Source organism: Dreissena polymorpha, chromosome 5 (genome assembly GCF_020536995.1).
Source record: "Dreissena polymorpha isolate Duluth1 chromosome 5, UMN_Dpol_1.0, whole genome shotgun sequence".
Lineage (NCBI taxonomy): Eukaryota > Metazoa > Mollusca > Bivalvia > Myida > Dreissenidae > Dreissena > Dreissena polymorpha.
Genome location: NC_068359.1, coordinates 46,088,473 through 46,108,528, shown reverse-complemented (window position 1 = coordinate 46,108,528; position 20,056 = coordinate 46,088,473). Strand labels below are relative to the sequence as shown.

Genomic DNA, 20,056 nt, shown 5'->3' with positions numbered 1-20,056 from the left:
TCAGAAACCTTTTCATATTGACAGTCGTGTAAAATTTTGTAATAGTACGTGCATCCTGAAATTTTCATCAATTTTGTGATGCAAACAAAACTGAATGTTACGAAAAGGGCCTAAAATAATGTAAAGGAGCGTTTGATAATGTTCATAATAAGCGAAAAGTATGTTACACATGCAGTAACAGACATTATTGTATGACAGCCTTGTATAAAGTTTAACTTCTCATCAAAAGTAAAACAAAATGAACACTAATAAATGTATCAAGATATATTTACCATGCCTTATGCATATGGTTCTTATACCACCGCCTTTATCAATACAGCTTACATATTACGCCAAAATGAAGGCTTTATTTGCTAGTGTGAATATATAAAGAATACAAATAATAAAATTCACCAATTTCTCCATTGTAAACAGAAAGTTAAACAATATGTTAGGTATAGATAGGACGTTTTCTCTAGCAGAATTGATTTACGGTCCCCAAAGACATTTCGATCAATAAGATTTTTTAAAGGAACTATTTCACGAAAGTATATGACTGAACAGCTGAAAAGGTCACTGTCCGCAAAGGGTATTCGTTATCCCGAAAGGGCTTTCTATGCGTTTTTTTTGTACTTTTTACGTCCTTTCCGTGTTTACGGAGATTTCGACAATCGGCCCGTTTAGCAACTTTTTTAAATCAACCACTTAAATCACTCACAGATGTATTTTAAATAAAAAATCAACATGCTTTTCGTAAAAATCACAGTTAAGAAACTCAACTTGGAACCGTCATTAATGACTGGGCAACATCGATAGATAAATCCAAGCAAGTGGACATTTATATATTTGACTTTGAAAAGCTTTTGACACCGTGCCTCATGAATTATTAAAGACTAAATTACATAAATATGATGTTCCTGTAAACATTCTACAGTGGATTGATTCGTGTTTAGTAAACCGTAAGCAATGTGTTGTGGTTAATGGCTCCAGGTCCGAGTCCTCAGTTGTTAAGTCTGGAGTACCGCAGGGAACTGTGTTAGGCCCGATCCTATTTTAAGTACATATTAATGACATCTCTATGGACATAACTTCAGATATTAAACATTTTGCCGATGATTGTGTCTGCTTTAAGGAAATCAATAAATTTGAGAGTTTCTGGATTAACAATCGGACATAAACAAACTTGGTAACTGGGCCACATCATGGGGAATGAGATTTCAACCCAGTAAATGTAATATGATGACTCTTTCATGTAACAAGAAGAACATTAATTTTGAATACACATTGAAAAATATTCGTCTAGAATTATTATCTCGTATTTAATATCTTGGTGTGAATATCACTAGTGATCTGAACTGGAGTAAACATGTTAATAAAATCTGCAACAAATCGTATAGAACCTTAGGTCTTCTCAAAAGAAATTTATCTATGAGTCCTCAAGAGGTAAAACTATAGGCATACAAAGGTTTAATCCGACCAGTGCTAGAATATGCCAGCGCGGCCTGGGGTCCGCATCAAATTTACTTACAAGAAAAACTTGAAAGTGTACAAAATCGTTCATCTAAATTCATTAATTATAATTATCGGGACTACGAACCGGGATCAATGACTAAAGATCTAAGGGACCAAACTTCAACCTTTGAAAGAAATAAGAAAACAAAATAGATTTAATTTTACTATGCAAAGGACTTAATTCATGGGCAAATTAACCATTGGATCAACTTTGTCGACCTATTCGCTACACCAAAAATATGTATACATAATGAACACTTTAACAGAATTACGGCAAGAACAAACGTACTGAAGTTCAGTTTAATATGTGACTGGAACTCTCTTCCACCAGACCTGGTTCACAAATACCAAACAGTTACCAACGATCCAGTTTCTGAGTTTATCAATCAAATTAGATGGGGGGGGGGGGTGAGGGGACACGAAAACTGAGTAAGTTTACAGCAACTTGACGCACGCGCGTTGAGTAAATGTTTTTCAAAGTTTCACCATAACACATCAAGATCAAGAGTCGTTAGTACTTGAAAAACAATGTAGGGTTACATACTTTGTATAGATTTTAAATAGAGTAATTTGCGAGGTTATTTGAACAATATTATAAATAAAAAAATGCAAGCGAATAACGCTACCCCTTTCTGCGGAAAGGGACTTTTTCACCATTTAGTCATACCAGGGAACCAGTCACATATCATGCGGAATGCATCGAATTTCTTAATTAAAAAACACGACAGCTGAGGTAAACATTTATTCTAAAAATATTGTTTTCGTGAATATACATACAATTTGTTCCAAAGTAACAGGTGTTTTTCGTAATTGGCAATTACCACAGTATTATCAAATATTAACCAACCAAAATGGTATATCCGAAATGCAGGGACGTCACCATTACGTTAATAATACTGTAGTGTTTTCACGGTTAGGTCTTTGGGGTTCTTTCACAACCACTACAGCAATTACTAGCAACGACAAGATACTAAACTACTCACATGGGCATCAACTGGAATGCTCGTCAGGATGGCACCAATCGTCCTCGTCGTCTTCGAGGGAACTCGTCGGCTATACTCGTCGGCTATACTCGTCGACTCGGCGGGTGGACACTCGTCGGCTACGGCTCGTCCACGTCACAAATAGCACTATACATATACTTCTGGGAATACACCTCCAGGCAAATACGTACTTAAACACACAGTCACCGGCTTACATACACATATACTTCTGGGAATACACCTCCAGGGAAATGCGTGTCATTGACACAATCACAGGCAACTCACAGACTCACATACACAGTCACAGACTCACTTATATCTTCTGGGAATGGCCTTCCAGGGAAATACGTGTTGAACACACATAAAATACAACATAATACAATATGATACAATATAACCTATACTCAGGCTCACAATTACTCACTCAGGCTCACAATTACTCCAAGCAATACTCAGCTTGGGAAAATACGTCTACTCGCATCAGTCACCCGTGCATAAGAGACCGTACAAACTCGTGCTACCCAGCATGCACTATACCGATTTGTCGCTGGTTCCCAATCACGAGGTATGTGCGCATTTTGTAGACCGGGCACCGGCACAACACTCCTCCCACTTTTGTCCTTTTGGGACGACGCCACACAGCGAAGGAATCGTACCGGCGCCACCGATGAAGTAATAGTGCCCCTTGCGTAAGCACCTTGACCCAACTCCCCTTAGTCAGGCATAGCTTTCGTCCGACCTCTCTTTTGGCACAACGCCTGCCATAAACCACAACTAAAGTTAATGCATCTCCATTAAATGACCATTTGTGTTTAGCACCTTCGCACAAATATGAACGCATATGAGCCTTAATCTTTGTTAATAAAGTGTTAAAAATAAAAGTTCATAATAAGGCCCGGTAACTCTTGCTCCTTTTCTTGTCTGCACAATAATTGGACAAGTGTACCCACCTTCCAACCTATTTTCACAAATTTTAAGAAATAAAATAACTGCATACAAATACATCTCCTCGCAGCCCAAATGAGAAGGCCTACGCCCTCTGCATGTGACTGCATAATATACAATAAAAATCCGCTTGGTTATATTAAAATAAAAATCACAAGAAACGTAACCTTCTAAGGCACTACAAATGCGTTTAAATAATATCTCAGTGACAAAAAGGTTAAAAATATAAGAATAAAAAATCTTATTTTTGTCCAAATAATACATATAATTGCTTTTAATTTTATACATAATCATTGACATTATATGGAGGAAAAGACAATAAAAATAAAACTATTGTACCCACTACATTCCTCCCACTTTTGTCCTCTTGGACCGCCGCCCTACGGTCGCACCCAAGGCAGAAGAGATAGAGACTCAAATGGGACCATGATCCCCCTCCCGCAGGCACGGGAGTGCCTTTGCCAAGCGGGGTACATACAGACCGCTGCATTCTAGCGGTTAGTGACCAATATGTTTCTTGCATAAGAAAATTTCCATCACATTAGTAAATAAAAAAAACATTATTGTCGGCTATCGTCCGACAATTGCTTAATCAAGAAAAAACATTCTTGTTGGCTTTCGTCCAACAAGTACAGTCACTTATGTATTAGAATGTGGTGATCACACTGAGAAATAATGTACTTTACAAAAATAAAAACAAAATAAAAGTGTGCATGCACCGGGAAACATCTCCGGTCATTCAAAAAATCAAAGTGACGCTAGAGACAGTTGCCGTCAAGCACGGTCACACACAAATTTAAAAAGACCTGCAAATATTGTTTAAAAGAACAACTCCGGGAAATACCACTTCCGGCCAACAGTATTGAGTGTGACAGTGGTCGTCAAGCACTGTCACCTATAAAAAACAAACTCATGCGACAAAATTCTACGACATTGCTCGGCATATGGTTGGTAGAAAAGAATTTATAGAAAATTACGGAAATAAATGACATGATACAGCAATGACGAAGTGATTGAAGTTAGATCGACTCACAAATCTTAACATGGAAGGATAAAAGGTGACGGAGGTGCCAAGACTTGGATATTGCAGGGGAAACCGGGTTCCTATTCACCATCTGCGTAGTTACCACATCCGATGGTGCGGTGTGACAGCGGTCGTCCGACAATGTCCGACAATGTCACACCCGACCATAAGGGAAAAAAAACAACAGACTTCACGGGAAATAATCAAACACATCCGTGACTGTGCAAAGCACTTCTTAGCGCGGTAATACAAAAATTACAGGAAGTTAAGCGCGGACGGCACAAGATAATTTGGGACGACACTTTATGCCTATTCATTAAACCCCCATTTCGCAGAGCACTGCTCAGATTAATTTCACTTTTATAGTTCCAACAATATTGCAATAAAAGACTGGGCTTAAACTGAGACAATAGGACATATATATTCAAAACAATCTAATCAAACTAATCAAAATGTTTAAGAGAACTATTACTTTTATACACCGCGTACTTCATGTAATATTCATAACAACAGCTTTTACTACTACTACTACTACTACTTCTGCTACTACTACTACTACAACTACTACTACTACTACTACTACTACCACTACTACTACTACCACTACTACTACTACTACTACTACTACTACTACTACTACTACTACTACTGCTGCTGCTTTTAGTGTTACTACTAGAGATACTCCGCGTACACCGTAATACATTATCAACACCGCGAATAGAATGTGACTGCAACTTTACTGTATTTTTTTAAAAATGGGGGTCTTTTGTATTTTGCATTGTTTTCCTAGTTTTACTAACAATTAACCTCGCCATTTACAATTTTAGGCGGTACAGATTTTGGAAGTTAGACGCTCTGGTGGTCGCCAACCTAATTTCCACCGCTGGGACCGCTCCCAGCGGCGAGAACTAGAGGGTCGCCACCCTTTGGAACCACGCCTAACAAGTCTTCGAACACCACCTTCCCAGCTGTCATCTGGGGTAACTCGGCATCCGCATGCGCCGCCCTCACGGCGGTCACACGCGGCAACTTCTGTCGCACGTCTGACAGGGACTGACCTTCCGGTGGCCGGAGTAGTTTCAGCAGCTTTTCGTTGGGCTATTTTGGCCCCCACCTGGTCGGCCCTGTCGGTCGCCATGCTTTTAGCCGCCTCCGCAGACTGAACCGCAACGCGCTGCACGCGAAATTCATCATCGCACACAGGATCTCCATGGTATCCTTCAGTGCTCTCGCCAATGACCATCCTTGGATCACTGACGACATCTGGCACTGTTGGCAGCACCAAGGGAACTGCATCGTGCACGTCCTTGGCATGCTGCACCTTCATGCAGGACTGGGAAACCGGACCTAGCTGGTTTACATGATCCACTTCCGGTTGGCCCAACTGCTTAGTCGTCGCAGCTACCACAACGGGCTCCTTCTCCTTATGGTTGGGCAAGGACATGGCATGGAAATGTCCCCAGTTGGAACCATATCTGCCGCGATACGATCCCTCAGGGCGGACTTTTGAATTTTGGTTCCGATGCCCACGTAAACCTCCGCCACCCGCACCCGCAGGATACATAAACTGGCGTTGGTCGTTGTACCACCGGTTCCGGACCTTCCCTGGGTAGGAGCACTCCACAGGGTATTCGGCATAGCCTTTTTTATTTCGAAACGGCTTACCCGGTTGTCGGACAAAGGGATCAACGGCCGAACTTCCAAAAGAGTTTGACAATCTCTCCACAGCATCCAGCAACTTCTCGACCACCTGGGTCAATTTGTCGACCGCCGACACACTCACCTCATCCGCAGTGGGTGCTTTCTTCACCTCGTGAACCCACATTGACTCTTCTTGCTCAGTCTCCTGGGTATACCTCGGAGCCGCGGCGCAAGCCGACTGAACATGGCAATATATCTTCAGCATGTTCATCGCATCTCCCATAGATGTTGGTAACTGCAGACTAACATGCTTGCCGGCCTCCTCGTCAATCAAACCGTGACAAAACTTCGTCACTGCCTGTTCAGCGGCGTATGCATAGGGCAGATCACGAAACGCCGCTGCTGCCAGCTTCAGCGCCCGATCTGACCAATTGTCTAGGGACTCGCCTACTTCCTGATGGGCAACGTGGAAACGGCCCTGCGCGGTGGCGGTAAGCTCCCTGGCGCCAAAACGCTCCTGCAGTCGCTGCATTAGCTCTGCGTAAGGTACCGTCCCTCTCCCTTCGGTAAGCAACGCATAGAAATCGACCGCCTTTCCTGTCAAACACCAACCAAGGCAATCGGCGCATTCTGCGTCAGACCAATCGTGCACCCTTGCGTAGCGCTCAAATTTGCTCTGAAAAACAAACCAATTGCTCTGCCCATCATATAGCAGGCTCTTAGGCAATTTTGTCAGAACATCCCGATCTTTCTGTGTCGGGGGAATACTTGGGCCAGGAGGGTTGCTTGGTCCGGGCAAATTATTGAAAACCGGTGCATTGCTGGGTATGGGAATAGTGATGGTAGATGGAATTGGGACAGGTAGACCATTCGGGGAAAGAGGGCCCTTTGAGGCACGATGGGATCCCGTAGGCCCATTGTCCCTACTCTGGGGCAAACCTAACAAAGGGGGCGGGGCGTGGACGCTTGATGCGACATTAAACGGTTTCGGTATGCTTGTCATCATACGGTCCGGCTGTAACAACAGACGCTTTGGGAGCAAAGGCTTTGCAATCTGGGGAAGAAAATCGTCCCATTGAGCTACGTCCGCCTCAAGAGCCGAAATTTGGGCTTCGAGTTGGGCCCTCTCGCGATCCTGACTTACCGACTCCTTCTCAAGCACAGACATATCTATCCACCTTTCGTGTGGGTCAATGGGCCTATTTGCGATTGACCGCCCCATTCCACCCTCCCCAACATGTTCCGCCCCATCCCCATACCCCAGGGCTTCTCTAAATAATGCGGGGTTAGTACTAAAATCCAACTCGGTCATGTCACCAAAGGTCAGCGGCCGCCCTATAATTGCCTCTAAAGTATGTGGTAAAAAATTTCCCGTATTTTCCCGTATCAAAACAATGGCCTGTGCCAGTTGTCTGCCCACACCCAGAATATTGCATAATCTAGTGGGAGTGTCGTAGTTCACTCGAATTTTTCTTGGGGCTACCAGTAAAAATGGTGGGGTATATCCACTTCCCATATCCATTGTCAATTTAGAACTTTACAAGTAAATATGAAAAAGTTAAATTAATAAAAAACCTAAAATAAATGGGCCAAGAAATTCTGAAATAAAAACTTTTGTGTCTACTGGTAGACAATTAACATTTAATTGCCCAACAATAACCAATTAACAAAATCGCTATCACTGTTGTTGCTATCAATAATCAATAAAAACTGAAAGTAAGAAACACGTCGCTTAACTTGACGTTAAGCACTAATTTCCCGGGACCCAGTTTACATTCGCCAAAGCACTGCTATAAAAAGAATTGCCAATGACAAAACTCGTGCGTGTAAACTTCTATTTCCTCGGACTTTAGTTACCGATACATCAGCAATTTACACTGCTATATACAGCAGTCAACCAAACACGTTTTTCATGAACTGCTGCGCACAGAATACGCGCCAACTAATCACGGGAAAATTGCCAAATAAAAAAAAACACGTGGCCATCCGTTGATTACACAAGCAATTAAACTGTAACAAACAGCATTGGAAAATCACGTTTTTTAAGAAATATTTCACCAACTGATAACATGGCCGGCGAATGCCAACAATGGAAAAAAAAAAACTACGATGCCGTCTGTTTGTTACACACTTCTTAAAATAGACGAACACTGAGTTCAACAAGTTAACAACAGAAATCACGTTTTATGAAACGAACAGTTTCTATACACTTCAAATTGAATTTGATCCGTCGATTGAAAATAAATTATGCGATGCCGATTGATTTTGCAACTAGCCTAACCGTTAAACACAAGTTTCACTGTGCCCCACGTTGGGTGCCATTGTAGTGTTTTCACGGTTAGCTCTTTGGGGTTCTTTCACAACCACTACAGCAATTACTAGCAACGACAAGATACTAAACTACTCACATGGGCATCAACTGGAATGCTCGTCAGGATGGCACCAATCGTCCTCGTCGTCTTCGAGGGAACTCGTCGGCTATACTCGTCGGCTATACTCGTCGACTCGGCGGGTGGACACTCGTCGGCTACGGCTCGTCCACGTCACAAATAGCACTATACATATACTTCTGGGAATACACCTCCAGGCAAATACGTACTTAAACACACAGTCACCGGCTTACATACACATATACTTCTGGGAATACACCTCCAGGGAAATGCGTGTCATTGACACAATCACAGGCAACTCACAGACTCACATACACAGTCACAGACTCACTTATATCTTCTGGGAATGGCCTTCCAGGGAAATACGTGTTGAACACACATAAAATACAACATAATACAATATGATACAATATAACCTATACTCAGGCTCACAATTACTCACTCAGGCTCACAATTACTCCAAGCAATACTCAGCTTGGGAAAATACGTCTACTCGCATCAGTCACCCGTGCATAAGAGACCGTACAAACTCGTGCTACCCAGCATGCACTATACCGATTTGTCGCTGGTTCCCAATCACGAGGTATGTGCGCATTTTGTAGACCGGGCACCGGCACAACAATACTATGGTATTATTGCTGAAATAATTCTGAGATAATTTTACAAATGGTACGGTGCAAATTCAATTTTATTAACAAGTTTATATTAATGTGAGGAAAAAATGAATATCCAAGGTGAAGAGAATGCAGGTGACTTTGATTCACAAAATAAAATTTAATAAATTATCAATTTAAAATAATAAATTATTTTTTTCAATGATTTGCTTTAACATTTAAATTTTTGGAAAATATCTCCACAAAATAACACTATTTTTAATGACCTCATCAGAAACATTTTACTCTTCTAGTTTAAATAAGTAGACTATGACATGGGATACTGAACTTGTTACATTCATCTGATGATCATCTAGTCTGTAAACATACACCCAGAGCCTTTGATAATTTTTGCTATGGCAGCTCTGGGAGTTCATATGCACCCCTTCATAAACACAATCACAGTTTTGCGCACAGATTTTGTGTGCATCACTAAACAGACGTTGTTCGTAACCAATTAAGAAAAGCGATGAATAAACTTCAAAAACACATTAAATTTACCTGAATGGCAGCCTACGGAAATAATCCTTTGGCTGCATGCAACCTAAAAATCACGACGACAGTACAACACACTATTCTTGCTGACATTTTCATTTTGAAATTTTGTACAGTGTCAGGGCTTTATTTCTTGATTTGGGGAAAGGGCCTGGTCTTCAATTTTGGTGAAACAATTATCGACACAACTGAAAAAGGGGAACAAATTTTCCAAAGTAAGCTTGTAATTTGGGGAAAATTGCATGATTTTAAAGAAATTCTCTTAGGAGAAGGGGCCTTTATTAGGCCCTTGCCACAGAAGAAAAAAAGCCCTGAGTGTAGATATTTGACGACTGTTCGACATCGTTATCGACTAAGGCGAAATAAAATATCATCATGTGCAAAAGATTAGTGTAGTGCAACCTAACCAATAGCGACATCATTACAACAGTTACCAATATGATGGATAGAGCGTAGGAAAGAATTACAACGTATATTAAAAGCAATTACATGTATTTCTTGCTTAAATGGTCAATTGCATGAGTTTGTGCTTTAGACAGGAAATAATTAATAAGTTTTTGCAGTATCTGTGTTTATCAAATTATGAGGAATCAAATAAGTAACAGCAAAACTGTTTTTATAAAACACTGCATTTATTTGACCAGGGCTTTAAATAAAGGAATTCACTGTGTTTGTCAAAGGATGGTTGACTCTCATGATATTTTACCGTGTGCCATGATATTTGTTACATTTTTTATTACAATTGGAAGGATTCAGAGTAAAAGTGAAAATTTCAGCGATTTTTTTGCCCAATAGGGAAAAGTACCGGTACTGTCCCAATTTTGAATAATTAGCGCGAAAACCTATGAAATTTGGAAAATTCCCGTTGTGAAATCTTTAGATTGGGAATGATGGGTCTTTTAAATTGCTTGGTATAAATTGCTCAAACCAATTCAAATTATCATTCATATGCATTTTGGCTTGAAATGTTTTGTTTCAGGGCTCATTTTTATTAGCTCTGCTGTTTTTGGAGAAAACCCGAGGTATTGTCATAGCCAGCTTGCCGTCCGCCGTGATAAAACCAAAACATTGGCTCAAAAATCAAAGTGCTTCCACCTACAACTTTGAAACTTCATATGTAGATGCACCTTGATGAGTTCTACACACCACACCCATTTTTTGGTCACTAGGTTAAAGGTCAAGGTCACTGTGACTTCTAAAAAATTAAAAAATTCTGACGAGCTTTCATTTATTCAAAACTGCATCCCCAGCTGAGCGTTGGCACCCGTTATGCGGTGCTCTTGTTTGTTCACTTGCAGATAATGCACTTTGGAATGAAATGTTCCTTCCTGTTGGGAAATGTTTAGATGGCAAATGGGAATTTGAATTTTTTCCTCAATTGGGAAAGTACATTTAAAGGGTAATTTGTAAAGGACAAAAATAGCAGATTAAAATTATATATGGTTTACTATCAGTTGTGTGATGAGCTGATTATTGTGTACTATCAGTTGTGGTACGGTAAGTATTAAGTTACCATGTATAAAGCGCCCCCATGTATAACGCGCATGCGATTTTCCAAAGCCAAACTGGAGAGAAAAAAAGAATTCAAGACCATAAAACCCAAAAATCGGATCGAAAATGGCCGCCATTTTTTATTGCACAACCAATTAATCCGAGTCATTGGAAAGCTTACTTATGCATTCTTTAACGAAGAAGCATTTATATGAACAGGAGCATGGGTTGCATAGAACTATATTTTTGATAATTTTTAACATTATTCTCTCGAGAATATGGGTGACCCTGGAAAGGGCCAGGGCTTTTTTTCCTTATTTATGAGTGGCCGTGGAAGGACATTTCACAATTTTGAAAAGGACAATTCACAAACCTAACATGGCCATGAATTTTTACAAAATGGGCCGTTTTTCACAATTTTAATAATTTCACGACTTGGTTTTTCACAATTTTAAGAAGTTTGCGACTCAATTTTTCACAATTTTGAAAAGTTCGCGACTCAATTTGTCACAATTTTGAAAAGATTGCAACTCATTTTTTCACAATTTTGAAAAGTTCGCGACTCATTTTTTCACAAAGTAAGGGGGCCAGGGCCGCTTCACAAAGTCAGGAAAAAAAGCCCTGAGGGTCATTGTCGTCTTTGTTGTTCTTTTGCCGTCATCTAGAGTGGTCTTCCGTCAATGTCTGATGCGTCAATCCCTTAAAATTCTTCTTAATTGCTATCATTCTCAAACAACTAACAATTGCAAACGAATGTTTAAAACACTCCTGTTGAACGTTCAATATTTATGCACACCAATGTGCCGTTGCATATTTTCACGTTCTGAAGTGTCAATTAGTGTCTCAAATGTCAATAAGGGTCTCAACAAGTCGTGGCACAAATTACTCAATAAAAGCTTCCAATCAATTATGAAGTGCAAAAAGACTCCCTATCACACCTACTGTTACCCGAAAAAAAGATCTCCTTCACAATTACCTTTATCTGCTCTCCGCTATGTTGACAACAGTCCCCATCGGAATTCATAAAAACACAAACAAAGCAATGTCCGCATATTTTATTAAAACAAATTTATTTTTGCTCAAAACTTCTTCTAACCCGTTCATATCTACGAGTAACAACTTTTTGTTGTTTCGACAACGGCCCCTTCAGTCTGTAAGATTATACGGTGTTGTTTTCTGTAAAAAAAAAAAATGGTGGCCATTTTGAATATTTACGATTATATAACAAACTTTTCGCAATTTAGCAGCCAGGATAGTGTTGTATCAATGTATAACGTGCACAAGCTTTTTAATTTGAAATTTGGAGGTATAACACTGTGCCTTAATATACACTGTCACTTTAATACGGTATGATCTGATTATTGTTTACTATCAGTTGTGAGATGAGCTGATTATGGTTTACTAGCAGTTGTGAGATGTTCTGATTATGTTACTATCAGTTGTGAGATGAGCTAATTATGGTTTACTAGCAGTTGTGAGATCAGCTGACTATGGTTTACTTGTAATTGTGAGATCAGCTGATTATGGTTTACTAGCAATTATTAGATGAGCTTATTATGGTTTACTAGCAATTATTAGATGAACTTATTATGTTTTACAAGACATTGTGAGATGAGCTATTTATTGCATACTAGCAGTTGTTACATGTGTAGATGAGCTGATTATGGTTTACTATCAGTTGTGAGATCAGCTGATTATGGTTTACTAGCAGTTGTGCGATCAGCTTACTATGGTTTACTAGACATTGTGAGATCAGCTGATTGCTCAGGTGAGCTTTTGTAATCGGTCTTTGTCCGTCGTCTGTCCCTTCCGTCCATCCGTCCACATTTGCTCATAAACACTCTAGAGGCCACATTTCTTGTCTGATCTTCATGAAACTTGGTCAGAAGCTTTGTCCCAATGATACCTCGGTCGAGTTCGAAACTGGGTAATGCCGAGTCAAAAACTAGGTCACTAGGTCAAAAAAATAAAAACCTTAAAAACACTGTAGAAGTCACATTTCATACCCAATCTTCATGTAACTTTGTCAAAATGGTTGTCTTAATGATATGTTGGTTGAGTTTAAAAGTGGTTCCGTTCCGTTGAAAAACATGTCCGCCAGTGGGCGGGGCAGTTTTCCTTATTTGGCTATAGAGAAACCTTGTAAACACTCTAGAGGCCACATTTCTTGTCCAATCTTCATGAAACTTGGTCAGAAGCATTGTCCCAATGATAACTCGATCGAATTCGAAACTGGGTCATGCTGGGTCAAAAACTAGGTCACTAAAAAAGTAAAAAAAAAGAAAAACCTTGTAAACACTGGAGAAGTCACATTTTATGCCCAATCTTCATGTAACATTGTCAAAATGGTTGTCCTCATGATATGTTGGTTGAGTTCAAAAGTGGTTCCAGTTCGTTGAAAAACATGGCCGCCAGTGGGCGGGGCAGTTTTCCTTATTTGGCTATAGAGAAACCTTGTGAACACTCTAGAAGTCACAATGATATTTGGTCAGAACATTTGTTTTCTAGATACGAGAGTTGAATTTGAAAATGGTTCCGGTCCATTGAAAAACATGGCTTCCAAGGGGGGCGCATTTTCCTAATATTTATATAGTAAAATTTTTTTTGCCTAATCATCATGAAACTTGGTGAAAACATTGGTTTTATTTACATGTATGTCTTAGATAAGTTCGAAAATGGTCCCGATCGGTCTAAAAACATGGCCACCAGGGGGTTGGGGCAGTTTTGCTTATATGACTATAGAGAAACCTTGTGAACACTCTAGAAGTCACATTTTTATGCCCCTGGTGGAGGGCATATAGTGATCACAATGTCCGTCTGTCTGTCTGTCTGTCACACTTTTGCGTTTAGGTTTCAAAAAATGCTCATAACTTCTATGTCGCTTCAGATGTAACCTTCATATTTGGTATGCATGTGTATATAGACAAGGCCTTTCCATGCGCACAAATTTTGACCCCTTTGACCTTGACATTGAACTTATGGTCCGCGCTTAGGTTTCGAAATCTGCGTTTAGATTTTGAAAAGGCTTTTTTGGGGGGCATATGTCTTCCTATGGAGACAGCTCTTGTTTGCCTAATCATCGTTAAACTTAGTGAAGACATTGGTTTTATTGATATCTCGGACAAGTTGGAAAATGGCTCAGATCGGTGAAGAAAACACTTTTTTGCTCACCTGATTGCTCTTGTGAGACTTTGGGATCTGTCTTTGTCCGTTGTCTGTCCGTCCACATTTGGTTTGTAAACACTTTAGCATTCACTTATCTCAAGCATTCTTTATCAAAATTGCTGAGAAGCTATATGGCCACAAGATCTAAGTCAAGTTTGAGCAAAATCGCATAATAAATGCCAGAATTATTGCCCTTATATTGTCAAAATTTTCATGATATTATACAAAATCCTTGTAAATACTCTAGAGGTCACAATTTTGTTTTAGATTTTATGAATCTTGGTCATAATATTTATTTTTGTAAGCAAAGTTGGATGTTTGGTCCAGCATTATAGATAATTTTTGACCCATGGGGGTAAATACCCCCACTTTTCAAAGCATGGGAGTAAATGGTCAAATTTTGTCTTGCTTGAAGGGTAATTTGCTAAAAGTGAAACAATAATATAGCCGCGGTACAGACACACTACTTGAATCATGTTAAACACAATAAACCATTAACTATGTGTATTCCTTCAAAGTAGTAGGTTTCTTAAAGTGTTTTTTGTTTTTTAACTGCCTTGGTTTATAGGCATCCACCACCGTGAGCCACGGAAAACATTTTTGTCAACTTTCAACAGTTGTTTTATTAGCGTTTAAGTGTGTCCTTTTGATTTGAAAACAGAGGAAATAAAATCATTCAGTATTGGCAGTACAATGTTTTTACTCGATACAACTTTTGCCGTATAAAAAGAATCAATTTTACTTTGGGAAGTAATTCGTTTGGCTTCGAAGAAGCCATGCTGACCTCTTCATGTAATTTAATAAACACATAAGCTCTTGACTGTCTGTTAAAAAAATCAATACTAAATTTACCATGCGTCTAGTAAACATACCGACTGGCTAACTATTTCTTCAATCCAGCACAAAAATTAGTTCTAATTTTTATGATAACCAGTCTCATATTTTAGCGTAAGACAATCAGCTGTTTACATTTTTGGTTTACGCTATACGCAGAGAATTTACAGCATTTGCGTAAGTCCACATTGGCTTGCTTAAATGTATGCATGGAAATGATAAATTGAACGTATCTTGCTATTTCTAATGCATATATTACGCTGATATGCAGCTTATCTAGAATGCTGTGGTCATGAGGGGTCAAAATATAGGTCACCAGGTCAAATCTTACAAAAACCTGGTAAACACTCCATACGCCAGAGTTTTGGTTCAATAATGATGAAACTTGACCAGGATGTTTGTCTTGACAATATCTAGGTCAAGTTTGACGTTTGGTAATGTGGGGACAAAATCCAGGTCATGGGGTCTTATCTTACGAAAACCTTGTAAACAGACTAGAGGCCATAGTTTTGGTCCAATAATGATGATACTTGACCAGGATGTTTTTCTTGATGATATCTCGGCAAAGTTTGACATTGGGTCATGTGGGGTCAAATCTTGGTCACGAGGTCCAAATCTTAAAAATATCTTGTAAACACATGTATAATTAGCATTACTTGCAAATGTTTGCATGCAAAAAACCCATGCAAATGGACAGTACTCAATCAGAATTAATCATATGTTCACACTGCATAAGTAAACAGCAGAGAAGCAATCTTATATGCTCTAGAGTACTGAATTTTCAACTAAGCAATCAACAAGGCCTTGTAAAAAAAGGTGAGCGAACTAGGGCCATCTTGGCCCTCTTGTTATTGTTTACTAGCAGTTGTAAGATGAGCTGATTATGGTTTACTAGCTGTTGTGAGATGAGCTTATTATGGTTTTCTAGCAATTGTGAGATGAGCTGATATTGGTTTACTATCAGTTGTGAGATGAGATTATTATGGTTTACTAGACATTGTGAGATGAGATTATTATGGTTTACTAGACATTGTGAGATGAGATTATTATGGTTTACTAGCAGTTGTGAGATGAGTTTATTATGGTTTACTAGACATTGTGAGATGAGCTTATTATGGTTTACTATCAGTTGTGAGATGAGCTTATTATGGTTTACTATGAGTTGTGAGATGAGCTTATTATGGTTTACTCTCAGTTGTGAGATGAGCTGATTATGGTTTACTCTCAGTTGTGAGATGAGCTTATTTTGGTTTACTCTCAGTTGTGAGATGAGCTGATTATGGTTTACTATCAGTTGTGAGATGAGATTATTATGGTTTATTAGACATTGTGAGATTAGATTATTGTGGTTTACTAGCAGTTGCGAGATAGCTTATTATGGTTTACTAGACATTGTGAAATGAGCTTATTATGGTTTACTATCAGTTGTGAGATGAACTGATTATGGTTTACTAGAAGTTGTGAGATGAGCTTATTATGGTTAACTAGACATTGTGAGATGAGCTTATTATGGTTTACTATCAGTTGTGAGATGAACTGATTATGGTTTACTAGAAGTTGTGAGATGAGCTTATTATGATTTACTAGACATTGTGAGATGAGCTTATTATGGTTTACTATCAGTTGTGAGATGAACTGATTATGGTTTACTAGAAATTGTGAGATGAGCTTATTATGATTTACTAGACATTGTGAGATGAGCTTATTATGGTTTACTATCAGTTGTGAGCTGAGCTCATTATGGTTTTCTATCAGTTGCGAGATGAGATTATTATGGTTTACTACACATTGTGAGATGAGATTATTATAGTTTACTAGACCAGGGCTCAACATTAACCCAAAAAACCAACTGGCCCTTCTGGGCAAGTACTTAGAAAATCTACTCGCCCTGAACGTAAAGCCACTTACCCAAACATGAAATATCACATCAACTGTAAACCTCATATTTTTTAATAAACTAAAATGATACACCACACAACCTTTTTTATTTTTGAACATTTTACAAAATGATTATAGCAATTGAAGTCTAATTAAAGTCTAAATTAAATGCTCTTTGTTCTTTTTTGCACTTTTCCGAGCGGACAACTAGATTATAAAATAACTTGCCCGGACCCAACTTTTACTTGCCAGGGGCAATAGGACAACCATTAATGTTGAGCCCTGTAGACATTGTGAGATTAGATTATTATGGTTTACTAGCAGTTGTGAGATGAGCTTATTATGGTTTACTAGACATTGTGAGATGAGCTTATTATGGTTTACTATCAGTTGTGAGATGAGCTGATTATGGTTTACTAGCAGTTGTGAGATGAGCTTATTATGGTTCACTAGACATTGTGAGATGAGCTTATTATGCTCCCCGAAAATTTTCAGGGAGCATATAGTTGCCAGTTTGAAGTTCCTTACTTCCTTATTTCCTTCCTTCCTTCCGTCGGACTTTTGTTACAGTTTCTCATAGCTCCTTCAATATTTTACCGATCTCTTACATATATGGCATGTAGGTACCTTGCATGGACCTCTACCTTTTGATGAGGTTTGAGGTCACTGGGGTCAAGGTCACCTAATTATAGATTTTTCTGTCACAATTTTGTTACAGTTTCTCATAGCACCTTCAATATATTTTTTCGATCTTTTAAATATTTGGCATGTAGCAGGGTTTTACATTCATGTCAATGTTTAGGGGTCCCTAGGACTCTAGTTAATAATTTTCAGGGGTTCTGTCAATAAAAATGGGGGTCCCAATAAATATGCTGGCTGTGTCAAAGTCAATTAGTTAAATAGTTATGTTAATCGATTAATTACGTAAACAATAGCCGACATTTAACACACACTTATACAATTAAAGATTGTATATATTTTTTATAGTATAATCTTGCTTGCCAGATAATAAGCTATCGTAACCTTAGTAAGCTTTTCTTTCATAGCGACATAAATAGCTCACATTTACGCAATGCAGTCTCACTTTGGGACTTTGCACCTAGCAACAAAAGGTGCGCGATAACACGATTGGTCAATAAATCAACAAGCGAGACAAATCGTACATCCTTCTAGAAAATTACGTACTGCAGTTGTCTTTCAGAGTTTCTTGTTGATATGACCAGAACCAATACGTCAAAATGAGTGTGCGTCCCATGGGATGCAAATTAACAAATATAACGGGTCCTGGCTGGCATTTTATGCGTATTTGACGCAGAATATCACGTCCTGTAAAACCCTGATATAGGTACCTTTCATGGACCTCTACCTTTTGATGATGTTTGAGGTCACTGGGGTCAAGGTCAACGAGGCTAATAATAGATTTTTCCGTCACAATTTTGTTACAGTTTCTCATAGCGCCTTCAATATTTTACCGTTCTCTTACATATTTTGCCTGTAGGTACCTTTCATGGACCTCTACCTTGTGATGAGGTTTGTGGTCACTGGAGTCAAGGTCAAGGTCACAGAGGCTAAAATTATATTTTTCAGTCACAATTTTGTTACAGTTTCTCATAGCGCCTTCAATATTTTACCGATCTCTTACATATTTGGCATGTAGGTACCTTGCATGGACCTCTATCTTTTGATGAGGTTTGAGGTCAAGGTCAAGATCACCGAGGCTAATAATAGATTTTTTTAAGGTGGTTATTAACACATAGATTGACAAAGCGCATCATCAGGGAGCATCCATCAGTTTCACTGATATTCTTGTTATGGTTTACTATCAGTTGTGAGATGAGCTGATTATTGTTAACTATCAGTTTGGAGGTCTGCTGATTATGGTTTAAATATGTACTTGCAATTGTGAGATCAGCTTATTATGGTTTACTAGCAATTGTTAGATGAGCTTATTATGATTTACTTGCAATTGTTAGATGAGCCTATTATGGTTTACTAGATATTGTGAGATGAGCTTATTATGGTTTATTAGAAATTGTGATATGAGCTTATTATGGTTTACTAGAAATTGTGAGATGAGCTTATTATGGTTTACTAGAAATTGTGAGATGAGCTTATTATGGTTCACTAGAAATTGTAAGATGAGCTTATTATGGTTTACTAGAAATTGTGAGATGAGCTTATTATGGTTTACTAGAAGTTGTGAGATCAGCTATTGTGGTTTATGTGCAATTGTTAGATGAGCTTATTATGGTTTACTAGAAATTGTGAGATGAGCTTATTATGGTTTACTAGAAATTGTGAGATGAGCTGACTATGGTTTACTAGCAGTTGTGAGATCAGCTGATTATGGTTTACTTGCAATTATGAGATGAGCTGATTATCTAGTCTTAGAAATGCAATATGAATGGTCATTATATTTTTGTTAACCAAGTTAATGTTTAGCATTTAATTTTTATGCCCCCCTTCGAAGAAGAGGGAGTATATTGTTTTGCACATGTCGGTCCGTCCACCAAATGGTTTCCGGATGATAACTCAAGAACGCTTACGCCTAGGATCATGAAACTTCATAGGTACATTGATCATGACTCGCAGATGACCGCTATTGATTTTCAGGTCACTAGCTCAAAGGTCAAGGTCACGGTGACTAGAACCAGTAAAATGGTTTACGAATGATAACTCAAGAACACTTACGCCTAGGATCATGTAACTTCATAGGTACATTGATCATGACTTGCAGATGAACCGTATTGATTTTCAGGTCACTAGGTCAAAGGTCAAGGTCACGGTGACTTGACACAGAAAAAAAAAGGTTTCCGGATAATGACTCAAGAACGCTTACGCCTAGGATCATGAAACTTCATAGGTACATTGATCATGACTCGCAGATGACCCCTATTGATTTTCAGGTCACTAGGTCAAAGGTCAAGATCACGGTGACTCAAACCAGTAAAAGGATTTTCGGATGATAACTCAAGAAAGCTTACGCCTTGGATCATGAAACTTCATAGGTACATTGATCATGACTGGCAGATGACCCCTATTGATTTTAAGGTCACTAGGTCAAAG

General features: G+C 38.9%; 2 protein-coding genes across 3 annotated transcripts in view; both read left to right on the top strand.

The window, feature by feature from the left end:
• The window catches only part of LOC127880518 (protein rolling stone-like), a 317,579-nt gene that overhangs the window by 254,060 nt on the left and 43,463 nt on the right, over positions 1 to 20,056 (top strand). The window lies entirely within an intron of this gene.
• LOC127880507 (F-box/WD repeat-containing protein 7-like) overlaps positions 2,169 to 20,056 on the top strand; it is a 67,152-nt gene continuing 49,264 nt past the window's right edge. The window contains exon 1 of the mRNA XM_052427813.1: positions 2,169 to 2,224. The gene's annotated coding sequence lies outside the window, so the exon portion shown is untranslated. The remainder of the gene's footprint in view (positions 2,225 to 20,056) is intronic.